General features: G+C 40.0%; 1 protein-coding gene across 4 annotated transcripts in view; it reads right to left on the bottom strand.

Moving 5' to 3' along the window:
• Window positions 1–12,915, bottom strand: part of CACNA2D3 (calcium voltage-gated channel auxiliary subunit alpha2delta 3) — a 497,583-nt gene that overhangs the window by 342,453 nt on the left and 142,215 nt on the right. The gene's annotated exons all lie outside the window — the stretch shown is intronic.

The following is a 12,915-nucleotide window of genomic DNA, read 5'->3' as shown; positions in this document are numbered from 1 at the left end:
AAAGTATTACTTTATAGAAATTTCAGGTATATTTTCATGTTGATTAGCTGATAGACAATCTTGCACCCAGTTGTGAATATTTAGTAAACTTGGTGGTGGTAGCACCACTAAACTTATTGGGTTTTGGGGAGCCTTCTGTTCTGTCCTGTCCCCAGTTTGGGGGAATACAATTGACTTGCATAGGGGAAGGCATAGATCAACTAAAAAACCAAACACCTTTTTAGTCCCTCTCCCAAATCACTGGGATTGGAGTAACCTGGGTAAATAATTGACTGAACAAAAACTAGAAATGTATGTCAAAGATAAAGATTCCTCAACCCCTCCCTTCCAAGCTCTGGGTGTTTTTCAAGTCAGCTTGGTTTTGTTTCTCTGAATTGTGTGCGTGTGGAGGGAAATGGCCATATATTTATTCGGTCTGCTAAAGCCACATAGACACTTAGAAGCTTAGGGAATCCCTAATCTACCACAAGGTGCCTTATTAACAAGCACAATCCAACTCAGAAATTGAGTTTTCCCCAAATCATCCCAATTCACTTCATCATATGAGGTACAAACAAAGTTGATATACATCTGTAGTATTTACTACTTAAAGGAGCCGCAAACAAAGCTCACAGCCGGGTCACCTCATGGAGAAAATCGGCTGAGGATCAGACAGAAGGATTTCAGAGCATTTATTCATTTACGGCAAAAATGTTTCCTATTATACATGAGTTGTTGGAAGCTGCTTGACAGCAGAACCAGGCATCAAAAGTTACTTGCTCTCCTCTTCACAGTGGGTGGGGATCTAGACTTCTGTAGATGTAGAGAGATCATGCCTGGGAGGCAACTTCTCCTGATTTCCCATCTCTCCCTGCAACCTCCTGCACCACCTTCCATATTGTTCTGGAGGTTCCCACCCCCCCCACCCCCGCATCCTCCAGAACAGTATGAGAGGGTGCATGGGAGGTGGCAGGGCGAATCAGCAGAAGTCATCTCCTACAATCGCCAGAGGGAGCATTCCCTGAATGGAACTCTACTTAGGGGACGATCTCACCCACAGAAGCGAAGTCTGGATCGATCCTCAGTGATGTAACACCATGCATGGCACGATGCATGCCCATCCACCCACCAGCCAATGACGAGCAGGTAGGCAAATGAATCGTGTGCTAAGCTACAGGAACCAGAAAGAAAGAGCCAAAGTCTGATAGAAGTTGAGATCTCGTGTAAAATTGAGTTTTGCCTCGGTGTTTGACAAAATGCTGTTTAAAAAAGCAACAACCTTCAAATCAGTAGACAACCTGACGAACTTGAAATATTATACTGTCCTACAGAGTGAACATACTGATCAGCGCTTGTTGCATTTATTATTGGCCAAAATAGAAAAACAGGAATTTGGGAAGAGCAGGGATTCAGGGTAGAAACTAAGTCAACAGCTGTAATCTGGACTCAGAGATCAATATATTTTTATTGTGTTCATTTTTTTCTTATCAAATTAGTTATTAATAATATTTAAATCCTATAATTATTTTTCCTTCACTAAAGAAAGATAAATCATGAAAAGTATGTATTAATTACAACTGATAAGCACTGGGAGGACAAATATGAAATGGAACATATAAAATGCTCCACTGAATAATCCTTTAATAAAAATGTAACATTCATTTGAATGCCTTAAAATATTTCAAAATCAAATCTCTGGCTTACCCACTTCATGTGCATTTGAAGTACCTGCCCTAGCAGGTTATGTTGGCTGTCCCTAAACCATTGGTATTCCATTAAAAATAGTGAGATCAGTCATGGTATAATTCAGTGATATAGTTCCTATCAGTTTGGGTAAAACACAACATTTTGTAAGAAATAATAAAACAGCTTTCTGTATATAGTACTGTTAAATTGCACAAAATTAAGCAGAAATATTCAAAAGGCACACAGCTTAACCTATAATATTTCAAACTGAACGGCTAATTAAATCCCCCCCCAAAAAAACAGCATTTTACACTCATTTCAGAAAACAGCATTCATATGACAATTTTGAGCAGCAGCACGTCCATAAAATCCAGTCACCAGGGTGCAATAGCAGAATAAAGCCAAGATGAAGCCGTTGTTTCTGGTTGTTAAGAACTAGTTATTTTATATTAGCATATAAATTTTCAAAGCAACATCAGTTACACATTCATAGAAAAAATGCTTTCTCAGGAAGGGTGCATAAGATCATACATTGTACGCTATGCACTATCTTTGTTATTTTTGTTAATTAACTTATTATATTATTATCAGTCTAGTAGAGTTATACTGTATAGTAATAGCATTGTGCATATCAGAAAGAATGGCCACTTCTACCCAAAACTACATTTATAATATAACTATTTCCCCCTTCCACCCAGCCTACACACAATAGCTTGGGGAGTCAAAGAACAAACTATTTTTAAATCACTGTAGCGATTTGCTGCACTGACGTCACTGCGGAAAGATTACAACAGTACTCTGGAGACTATTCAATAGTAGATTATCAAAATAAAATAAAATAAAAACATTACCAAGATCCACTTCCCATATTACCTCATTGGTGGGTTCATTTCAAAAGTGGGGAACAGACTTCAGACCTAGCAAACTTTGCATGTTTGCAGGTGCCTTTCTAAAAGGTTGCTTTTTGTCGAGAAGGGCTTAGATTTATTAGTGTGGAGGGCTTTAGGTAATATTCTGGCATAGATGGGTAAATATGCTGAAAGTTCATCTTAATCCCATCAGAGTTCTTCACTGTTTTCCCATCATTTATATGTAAAGGCTGGAAAGGTAACAGAACAAAAGATTCCATTGACATCATTGCAATTTATCAAATTTAAAGAGAAGGGCAAACCAATTTCCTCCATTCCATTTTCTAAGTCTTCTGTGGATTAGCTGTGTCCAGAGTTCCACTCCACCAGTCTTCCAATTTCTCAGATCATTTCTGTAAGATCCATGTACATTTTACCTTTGCTACATCAGTTTGTTTCATGTGTTTACATGGCTCTACTATCCTCCCCACACAAAAAATAAGGTAATCTACATTTAGGAGTGATCATGTGGCAACATAATTGTAGACTGGATGGCTAAGGCTACAGTTAGCAGGCCACAGTCAGTCAAGTCCCGCTGCTGGGCTAAGGGAGAATAGGGTGGTGGCCTTCCAAATTCTATGCTATACCAGCCAGGGTGGAAGTGGTGGAGCAGGGGAAATATGCCTCTTCGCTGTTGTCAGCTCTGAGGCTAGTGCAGCATATAGGTCTGAACAGACCCACAGTGATCATGTGACAACAGCAGGGCCACCTCAAGATCCAGTGGCCAAGATCCTGGGCCTGGTCAGCACAGCCTTGAAATGCCTTGTTTCAGAGTTTTCCACTGGCTACTGTCAGCAGGGATGGCAGCAGTGGTAGCTTCTACCTACTGTTTTTGCAGACACACTGATGTACTCTGTGCTGGTGAGGCTTTCAAGCTGACAGTGGAGGAAAACTCAAGATCTACCCACACTGTAAGAGTGGCAGATGCAACTGATAGACTATATGGAACTTGCCGAGATGACCGGCAGAATCCGAGACCTGGGAGAAGAGAAGGTTGAAGAAGATTGGAAGAAATTTAAGATTTATTTTAAAAAGCACTGTAATTTGGTTGAATGTTAAGATGGAGGCTAGATCATAAATAATTGACCACCACTAAATTAGATGCAATTAGGATGATAAGTGAGATTGAGGAAAAATCATAAACCTTCGGGAGAATTATTAGATTATATTCTAAATGAATGGGACATAAGAATGTAAACAAGATGATAAATTGCGGGCAAGAATTAACAATGATGCAAGTGGGAGCGGGAGACGTGAGGGAGTCCAAAGAAGTTAAGAAATTATGTCATGATATATGTTACATTGTTCATTATATTTGCATTTATGTTTAAAAATCTTAATAAAAATATATTAAAAAACAACAACAAGCTGACAGTGGAATGCCTCCACCAGTGGAGGCAGGTGGAGCTAGGGGGGATAAGGGGTCACTGTTGCATAGGGTTGTAGCTGAGAAGAGTACTCAGCACAGTTACCTGGGAGTACATCCAACAAGGACATAAGATCAGAGTCAGGCCCCAGTTTGTCCAGCATCCTGTTCTCACAGTGGACAACCAGATGCCTAGAGGAGCCTCACAAACAAGACCTGAGTACAACAGCACTCAAGTAAACATGCATAATACTGGGCTGCATATGCAGATCCTGATAACTGTAACTTCTTTGGGAATCACGTTGTAAAGCTACATGTCATTCAACTAGAAACTAAAAGTAGGGCATGGAAATTAATCTAATTAAAATAAATATCCTTGCAATAAAGCATTACTTAGATGCTAAGAGTGAGAAATCCACTTAATTAAACAGATTACACAATATTGTCTCAGTTAGAGTGGGAGGCTCTGACTTTCAGCATATTGAACAACATACTGAACAACTCAAACATCTTACTGTGTTGCTATCATGATGATAAGGATTATGCCCACTTTTATCACTAAGGCCTTGACTTCAGCCTCCCAAAATGCTTAAATAAGGAAGTGATTACAATACACAGACTTGTTCATTGTCTCCTGCTTAATTTTCTTTTTTGGGTAGGTTTTGTGTAATATTATTAACAACGCACCAGAAATAAATACAGCAAGTAACATCGTAGATATAATTTGAAAGACACTAGGGGGCAATAATTGCTGTTCAAACATCCTAACTATTCAAAAGCTCATACTCCAATATCATGAGCACATTGTACTTGAACTGAGATTATGGCACAGAGCTTGACCAGTTTGTCTTCTACTTACAGAACATACCTGAACTTTTGATAGGATGGAAAGTAGCGAATCCCTGGCAATGACACAGCAACACCCACACACTGTGATGTTGTGTGGTGGTTTTTGATGCTGCAAGCCTGGCTGTGCCTGTATATTTGTAAAAAGAGGACATCTTCATGCATCTGATGAAGCAGACTTCCACTCCCAAAGGTTTACACTGTAATAAATATGTTGACCTTTAAGGTGTCCAAAGACTCTTTGTCAATTTTGATATATGCATACTGTACTTGAATTATGGGAGGAAAGGTAGGAGGCCCTTTAAGAAATCCACAGACCCCAATCTCACCCCCTGCTTGTGAAATCCTTTCTCCATGGAGACTCACCTGGTGGCTTCGCTAGATATCTTCAGGTGCCAAGCAAAAACATTCTTCTCCCAGGCCTTTGCCTAATTAAACAATCTCTGGGTATTATTATTATTATTATTATTATTATTATTATTATTATTAAACTGGGGGTATTGCTTTTGTCTGTTACTATGTTACATATTTTGTAGCAGTAGTAGTAGTAATGATGATGATGATGATATGTTGCATAAGTCTGATGTGGGTTGTTATAATTTAACTTTAAAAATGCAGCTAAATTCACTGGAGGCAAAAGGAGAAGAAATGGACAAAATGGGGCATTTACTTATTTTTTTAAATTTCCTTATGTAGATCAAGAGACATTTCCCCCACAAAGCTCTCAGCCACATATTACGACTGAGCTACCCATGTTTTGTTTTGTTTTGTTAGTTTCAAAAGTACAGACTTCTTTCCTTGTAATATTATTGGTTTCTGAGAGCCCTCCTGTGGCTAAAACCGAACATCTGCATATTTCCAGGGACTTGCAAGAAGGAAGTACATCTCACTGGATAAAGTGCTTAGTGGTTTTTATTGCAAAATGATGACTTAAAACCCAAAGGGGGTTGAACTTTATGAAGAAGTGTCTGTAACATATTCTGCATGTCTACAGAACTCCTAAATTTTCGATTTTAATTGCTTTTATAATCCTAAATATATTCATCGTATAATGCCAAATACTTAATATATTTCTGACCAAAAATCACAACCCGGAATAAAACAATCTATGAGAGAAGGAATATTTTCATCATTCTGATCTATCAACCCACCCATATGTGATATGGTATACACTTGAAGTTCCTACACCTACAAACTTTCCCCATTTATTTCAGTGGAGGGAACAGTTCTGTGCAGGCGCAGGTCTAAGCAGGAACAGAATTCCAGTGCAAACACAAAACCACCTATTCTCTTTAGCAGATCTGCTCCCTTCAGTGAATTGGCTCTTATCATTAGAAGTGGATCATGCCATTTTATGGTCTAGTCACTAGATGGCACTGGGATTAGTTGTAGCTGGGGGGGGGGGGGGGAGAGTCTTCCCACTTGTTAAAAAGAGACAGTACAGTTAGCTTGCTGAATCATGTGTCCTCAAAGCATTCTATGACAAGGGGAATGCTTGTCTATTACTTTGTGTGATGAGCATGCATTATCCTAATCTTATTGTTGCTTCCTAAAGGAACAGGGGGAAGACCTTATCCTTGTCTCCAGATGGAAGAACCTCACTGTTGGTGCAGCTGCTGAAGGCAGCATCTCTTTGATGCGCTAGTTAAAAATATTTACACCCCACCGTTTGCCAAATAGCATCAAGGCATCTTGCATAAAGTCAAACAAGATGCAATATTATAATAAGACACAGTGCAATCCTATACATGATAGATTTGAGTTCACTAAGACTCCTACCTATCATGGATTGCAGCCATGGTATTTAAAACATAAACATGAATACAATGTCAATTCCTCATAAATTCATCTTCCATTGTAACAGAGCAATGGGCCCCAGAAGCAGCTGATCAACCCAATGAAGGTCTATGATTGGACTGGGAGATGACTAGTTACTTTTCTCACCTATATCCCCAGGGAGGGCAGTTTTGAATGTTACACAAAAGCGGTGGTGAGGGGAGACCCCAGTACTCATGCTTCTTTTATGTATTTCCTCCCTGTGAAAAACTTACACTCTGAAAAGGAACTCTAATATCTTCTCCACATTATGTTGTTTTCAGGTTAAGCAAGTGAATGCCTGAAAGCGCTAAATTTCTTGTGTCTGGTAGGCTTTCTACGTTGGCACAGATTATTGTATGCAACCATGCAGGGCTCAAGCCATTATTCATTGCTCTGTATTGCCTGTGGCTTCTCCACTGAAACCAATGAGCTTTTTCTACACTAGGATGACCAGAAGTATTTGCATCATGCTTTTAAATTGCAAAATTTGCATTCACTCAACCACTGGCTATTAGAATGTGCAAGTCTTTTAGCCAGTTTAAAATCCGTCTGAAGACTTATTTATTTGACTTAGCGTTTAATTGGACTCTTTGCTGCTACTTTAGCAGCCACATGCCCTTTGCAGATTAGGGATTTGCCAATACCACAACAGTGAAGTAAAAGTAACACAGGAAATGAAAAGTAACTCATGAAATAGTTACTGTACTTTAGCTCTGCAAGATTGTGATTATTCTTCTGTTGACACTGGGAGTACAAACGCAAGAGGAAAGGGTACTTTGACTATCATATTTCATTACATTTCTATCCCACCTATGGAGCTCAGAGTGGCATACAAAGGATTCTCACACAATCTCCTATCCATTTATGCTCTAGCACTGATGTCCTGCACTGAGCAAGGGGGTTTGACTAGAGGGTCTGCAACAGGTGTCGGGAACTTTTGACCTTCCAAATGTTGCTGTATTTCCACTCCTATTATCCCTTGCCATTGGGCATGCTTGCTGGGGCTGATGAGAGTTGCAGTTCAGCAACATCTGTATGGTGAAGGGTTCCCTGCACCTGATGTACATGGTCAGTCCAGCTCTATGATTTTATGGGCACTGATCCACTCAGACCTGTTTAGCTTCAGCATAGTTGCTAAGCTGTTCTCCCAGGCCAGGCCTAGATGACAGCAACTCACCTCATTTGAAACATAATGGGTTATACTGAAGTAAGTTCTACTCCAAGTAAAGTAAAGGTAAAGGGACCCCTGACCATTAGGTCTAGTTGTGACCGACTCTGGGGTTGTGCCGCTCATCTCGCTTTACTGGCCGAGGGAGCCGGCGTACAGCTTCCGGGTCATGTGGCCAGCATGACTAAGCCGCTTCTGGCAAAATAGAGCAGCACACGGAAGCGCCGTTTACCTTCCTCCCAGAGCGGTACCTATTTATCTACTTGCACTTTGACATGCTTTCGAACTGCTAGGTTGACAGGAGCAGGGACTGAACAATGGGAGCTCACCCCGTCGCGGGGATTCAAACCACCAACCTTCTGATTGGTAAGCCCTAGGCTGTTTTAACCCACAGCGCCACCCGGGTCCCTTCTACTCCAAGTAGATCCACTGAAATTAATATACTTAAGTTACCTGTGCCCATCAGTTTCAATGAGTCCACTGAGGAAGACTAGCAATTGATATAACCCAATGTTATATCTATTCATTTCGTTACTGGAAGATTTTCACTGTCACCTCTCAGAAAGTCCATAGAAATATACAAACTTAATTAGCAACATAATTCTAACAGTAGGGGCAACACAAACCAAATTCCCTTCCATTTGGAAATCAAAAGCCTATTGAAAAATTAAAGTCTAAATAGCTCATCTAAATCATGGCTAGGCAAACTAAGACCCGGGAGCCGGATACGGCCCAATCACCTTCTAAATCCGGCCTGCAGACGGTTCGGGAATCAGCATGTTTTTATATGAGTAGAATGTGTCCTTTTATTCAAAATGCATCTCTGGGTTATTTGTGGGGCCTGCCTGGTGTTTTTACATGAGTAGAATGTGTGCTTTTATTTAAAATGCATCTCTGGGTTATTTGTGGGACATAGGAATTCATTCATTCCCCCCCCCAAAAAAAATAGTCCAGCCCCCTCCCAAGGTCTGAGGGACAGTGGACCGGCCCCCTGCTGAAAAAGTTTGCTGAACCCTGATCTAAATAGACCAAGCTCTTCAGTGCTACTGAATCTCACGAATGCAGCGCAGCAACCAACAGATAACACTCCATCCATTGTTGGAGTGGCATCTTAAATTCATCACTAGACCTCAGTCATAGAACTTGTACATTTTGGAGTAGTTTGCCCCTCAGGTACGCTATACAGAGCTTTAAAGTTAAACCTGACTTGTATAAGCCATTTGGAGAGCCTTTTAGGAAATAAATGGAGGAAATAAATAAAACCAGCAGTTTGAAATCAGCCTGAGAGCAAGCAGGCTCCTGTGGCATTTTTAACACAGGCACCCTACTGTGGGAGTGTTCTAAAGAGTGGGTGCCACTACAGAGAAGGCCTGTCTCTGTTATTAGCATTCAGACATCATTTGTAACCCTTTTTCTTCCACCATGCCTTTAGTTTGATTTAGTTTTGTCATCCTCTGTTGATTTGGCTTTTTGCGACTCTGATTCATACTTTGACCCTGTTTTTTTAAATCTTGTTTTGTTTGTTTTGCATTTTGTTCTTGATTGAGGTTGTGAGCAGTCCTTCCTGAACCAAAAGGCAGGATATAAATGTTTCAACTGCAGAAATAAGATATATCCTGCCTTTTCACAATGCAGTCCATGTGATATGTATGGAGTTTCCAGGTGATCTCCCATCCAGACACTGAGCAGACTCAGACCTGCTTAGCTTCAACACAGTTGTTGCATCATATGCCTTTAGACACGAGGCCATTATCACAAAGTTTATCATAGAGTTCACCTGAAAGTTATCAACTAGACACATTTCCCCATTTTGAACATGAAAACAAAAATGACATAATTCAGTTCTTCAAAGGACAGACCTTGGACAAAGCTCAAAGTAAGAGAGACTGTGAAAATATTCCTTTTCCTGTTTCAAATCGTGGTATGGACTGAATAATTTTCTGAAGTCAGGAAGAAAAGAAAAGAAAAAAACCAAAATACCTCTGATCTGTATGTGGCATGGGCCATGTTGAAATCCCTCACACACAGAAACTTACTATACATGTCCAATTGCATTGAAATGCCCTTACTCTGTATGACTCCTATTTCCACGTACTAAAGCAATTGATGGCTCTATGTAGTGCTAGTATACAGGGTAAACAGAATCATAAAGGAAGGGACAGAAGAAAAGACAGGGTCCATGAACCAGGCCTGTCGGTCTAGACTCTGAGAGCATTCCTCTGCCTTTAAGACCTTTGCAGAAGGGACTATTCAGCAGCACCCCTTACCATCCCTGCATCATTACGACCTAGTAGCAATCCTAAGGAGGCAAGGAGGAGCAAGAGGCAGGGAAAGCAAGCAAAGCTAATGTTCACATATTGATTTGAATGCAGTGGCCAGTTATTTGACTGTAAGCTTCTGGCTTCTATTGATATGTCATTAGTGGAGCTCCAGTTTATCAAAATACAAGATAATAATAACTGCATTTTCCTACATAATTTTGGAGAAAATACATTTTGGCTGCAATCCTACACATCTGAGTTTCAATTTATACGCCAACATGGCAACACAAATAATCTGAATTTTTCAATAGAGTATACACTGCCTGTTTGGTCCAAAGTACCACGGGAATATTTTACTCCTGTAAGTGGGGAAATGCAAGATCCAGTAGGCTCAATTGCTGTCTGCTTATTTGTTTTTTTAAAGAACAGCAATTTATTCAGAACTGGCATAAGCAGGGGAGATCTGTGTTCAAATCCACAGTCAGTCAATAAAGCTCAGTATGAGCAGCCCCAGGCTAGTCACTAAGCCTCAGGTAATCCTGCCTTCCATGATCATAGCCACTGTTACCAGCATGTGAAAAGCATGATCATTTGAATTCACTCATTTCACTCATCTAACTTCATTTGTAAGCAATAGATAACAGAAAGATAGATCTGGGCTGAATAAGCCATTCTGCACGCAAAAGGTCTCAGGTTCAATCCCGGACATCTTCAAGTAGGGCTGGGAGAGACCCCTGTCTGAAAACCTGGTGAGCTGCTGCCAGTCTGTGTAGACAATACTGAACTAGACAGACTAATGGTATAACTCAGTAGAAAGCTGCTTCCCACATAGATATAGTGATAGAGATATACAACATCTTTGATTGGTAGAATATTTTTAAATATAAGCTTGCATATTTCTCATTTCACGTCTGGAAAATTAGGGTTCAAGAAGGATTAGCAACTTGCTGATAGAACTGCAAATGGATCATTGGGTTCATCTGTTCTAGTTCCCTGGATGGGTAATTCTTCCTACAAATCAAGCCAAAGGCAATGCCCCCGTTGAGAGTAGAGGAAAAACTGATTATTATTTTTTCAGTACAGAGGTAGAAATTCTAATGACTCTAACCATGATTCTGATCCTCTAAAAAGCAAAAAAATGAAGCCATCCATTTGAATATCTTAATTCTGGCTAACTCATTTATATTCAGGTTAGAGGTTTTAACAACTCATTTCACTCACAGCAAACCAAAATGAAATTGAACGAGCTTATTTGATAAGCTTTGCTTAAAGTGAATTCTTTGAAATTCAAATATATTTTGCTCTAGTGCCGATATAAATATTTGCACATGTGTTAGGGGCTGTTAAAATTACTTTTAAATGGACTCGGCCACAACTAACAGAGACATAATTGGGTTCCCATCAATGATCAAAAGAAGCCAGTTAACCCTGGGATAAATAATTAGCTCCTGTTTAATTAAGATAATTTTCCATTTTAAGACCGAGGGATTAAAATTCAACCCACACAAAATTCCATTTCTTTTAATGAACTTCAAAAGGCACAATCATGTTTTTACCTATGGGAACTATGAAGGAAGATAAAAGAGGTGAGGCATGGCAGCTGCGCCATCTACCCATCTGGCATCAGAGCCTTCCTGGTTTTTGTAGAATGGGACGGCTCAGGGAAAGCTGGCATGTGAACTATTTACTGATCCTTTGGGCAGCTTTCAACCCTCCAATGTTGTTTCCAGTGAAAAGGAAAATAGGCAGCGAGCAGATTTCAGGGGAGGGGCTTGTGTTACTGATAAAACTAGGCTCATTTTGAGAATGTCACCTACATAGTGACCAAATATGACACATGTTGTTTAAATAGCTCAGCATACACACTTTGTACAGTACTTTATACATCATATCCTACATGGTTCTTTTTCTGGAGCTAAATTGCATGCTTTCCAGAATATATTCAGTTCCTGTAAATGTGGGTTTGTCTGAGCCAGTTCTTTTTACCTGTCATGTAGGATATTAGGGATGCCAAGCCCTAACAACTTCTTCTACTACTTTATTTCCCCAACTCCACTACTTCTGTCCTACAGTGACATACAAAAATAAAAAAAACAGATTCTTCTTGACCCACAGACTGCTTCCCAGGGCTTGAACAAGTATATGACTTGCAGCCCATTTCTGTTATTACATTTCAGCTCAGTGTATTTATCTCTCTTTATCAAGCTGTTTTTGTGCTTGCAGTTTTGTATACTGCTATTAGATCATAACCTAATTTCACACAATTCCTAATATCAAGGAGCAGGTTTTTCACCCATGTTTGGATACAAGTGGATGCCATTTTGAATCAAGAAAGCAGTCTGAACCTTTGGAAACTTCACTGACTTTAACCACCGATTTCAAAACCTTGCTGATTTCTTAGATTCCTGAGCAACCTCTGGGAACTAGTTCCTAATACAGTTCAAGCTTAAGACTTTCTGGAGAGTGGCAAGGCTTTGGGGGCTTCTAGTAGCTATAGACCTATATTTGGAAGGGGATAAAGGTTTGGCAAAGTAGAAGTAATGTCCAAATAGAGGATTCATAAATCTTTCTTCTGGAGAAACACGTGAGAACCAGGAAAGCATACAAACATGATCACCACCAAGTAAGTAAACATGCTTTTCATTTCAGATGTTGTACTGAAGCATGAAACATGGGTGCTCTGAATTTGATGTGGACATTATGGGATCCAAAACCAAAGTACCACTGTCCATTTCATAGGACTGTTAATGTCAGTCTCAACTGTACAGCAAAGGTGACAGGACGGAGCAGGAAGTAAGGAGGACCTGAACAAGAATTCCAGTTTAGCTGGTAAGCAGAAGCCAGAAGTACCATATTTTTTGCTCTATAAGACTCACTTTTTCC

This window comes from Podarcis gaigeae (genome assembly GCF_964106915.1).
Source record: "Podarcis gaigeae genome assembly, chromosome: 2".
Classification (NCBI taxonomy): Eukaryota; Metazoa; Chordata; class Lepidosauria; order Squamata; family Lacertidae; genus Podarcis; species Podarcis gaigeae.
The sequence above is the reverse complement of the archived record's forward strand: the minus strand, read 5'-3'. Positions and strand labels throughout refer to the sequence as shown.